This window comes from Dendrobium catenatum, unplaced genomic scaffold (assembly GCF_001605985.2).
Source record: "Dendrobium catenatum unplaced genomic scaffold, ASM160598v2 fragScaff_scaffold_1351, whole genome shotgun sequence".
NCBI classification, from domain to species: Eukaryota; Viridiplantae; Streptophyta; class Magnoliopsida; order Asparagales; family Orchidaceae; genus Dendrobium; species Dendrobium catenatum.
The window spans coordinates 88,571-90,681 of NW_021319813.1; positions in this window are offsets into that span (position 1 = coordinate 88,571).

The following is a 2,111-nucleotide window of genomic DNA, read 5'->3' on the forward strand; positions in this document are numbered from 1 at the left end:
TCGGCCTTCCGCCTGACCTCCAACATCACACCTTCCTCTTACTCAGTGAGGGTCCATAGGGCTAAACAGGGGAAAGTTGTAGCCGCCGAATCTTAATCACCTCCGCCTCCAGTATTTAGACTCTTGCCGGACAGTCTTTCCCCCAATGGGAGTGAACTGGAGCCTACGTAAGAGTACCGGATTTTGATCGCCTCCGCCTCCGATATTTAGACTCTTGCCGGACAGTCTTTCTCCCAATGGGAGTGAACTGGAGCCTGCGTAAGAGTACCGGGTCTTGATCGCCTCTGCCTCCTGTATTTAGACTCTTGCCGGACAGTTTTTCCCCACTCGGAGTGAACTGTAGCCTGCGTAAGAGTACCAGGCTTTAATCGCCGCCACTAGTATTTAAACTCTTGCCAGACAGTTTTTCCCCAGTAAGAGTAAACTGAAGCCTGCGTAAGAGTACCGGGCTTTGATCGCCGCTTATGGTATTTAAACTCTTACCGGACAGTTTTTCTCCCACTAGGAGTAAACTGGAGCCTGCGTAAGAGTACCAGGTCTTAATCGCCACCGCCAAAAGTCTAAACTTTTGCGAGTCCGGACCGGTTAAGAGAAGTAGTGCTTTCTCCTTAGCCCCTAAGGGGGTATTTATAGCTTCTGAAATGAGGTTTGGAGAGGAAATTTCTAGATTAAAAAGAAATAATAATAAATGGTCAATAAATGATAGTATAAGTTAAAAGTTTGATATTAATATCAATTAATATATATATGAATTAATGTTTTGTAATATCATTCTGAATAACTGTTTTATATAAATATATAATTATGATATCAGTTTTGACATTCGGCTCAAGGCCAATCCTTATCAAATTTGAAGGTTGTTTAATACAGTTATACATATTTATATAAATATCTATAAAGTTATAATAACTTTTTAAGAACATTAATATTAATGTTAATATTTGTAATATTATGATAACTTTATTATAACAGTTATAAATAGTTATTATAAAGTTATGAAAACTTTATTATAACATACTATAACGTTATATTTGTTATATAGTCTAATTATATAACTTTCTCATATAGTTAACTTTATTATAAGTTAATTATAATAACTTTATAACTGATGTTATAAATGGATAAATAAACCCGAGCTTTAATCAAAGCCAAGAGACTGGATATTATAGCGTCCAAACGTCATGAGTTGTACAAAGCTTTGATAAAGCATTTTGGTATACTTGTACAAAATTGATCTGAATATAATTATATCATTTCGGAGTTAAGTTAGTAGTCATATATGTATATATTTGTATATATTTATACATGTACTTAATTTTATCTCGCAAAAGTAATTTTTACATTACACAAGTATTTTTGGACTTTGCAAGATTCGACGTCCAAAAATAGAGGGGCAACTGATACATCATCAAAAAATTATATTGATCGAGCACGAATCTCGAGGCAAAATCAAGTTGGAAACTTCAGAAATTAGATCGAAGACCATCTGAATTCCGATTTCAGCAAACTTACAATCAAACTGAGCGTTTCAGAAACACAAATCCAACGACACCAAAATCGACTCAATCTGAGCCCAAATGAGTCCAAATCAAAGACTCGAAGCATTTTTGGAAGGATCTAACCACAATTTGGGTTACCAAACGATCTCCAATCATGACATGCTTGTAGTCGAATCGAGTGGCTCGACGAGACGAATCCAACGAGCCCAAGATCATCAAATTCTGATATCATTAAGACAGTCAAATATCCATTGAACGGTGCATGATCGTAAGAATCATGATCGACCGTCCATTCGAACCACTCCAAATTTAGCCTTGATCTTTCACTTTTTTTCAAGCCATGCCACTCAAGAATTCTATAAATAGAATCCCATTTCCTCATGAAAGGGAGGAAGAAGCCAAGAGAGAAGAAGGAAGAGAAGAAAGAAAGCTCCAACCGCCTAGCTCCTCCTCGACCACCGCCGGAGTGCTGTCGCACCACCGCCGTAGTTCTGCCACATCACCGCCGGACCACCAAGGGACGCCGTAGTTCTGCAGCACCACCGCCGGACCACCAAAGGACGCCGGAGTTCTGCCGCACCACCGCCGGACCACCAAAGGATGCCGGAGTTC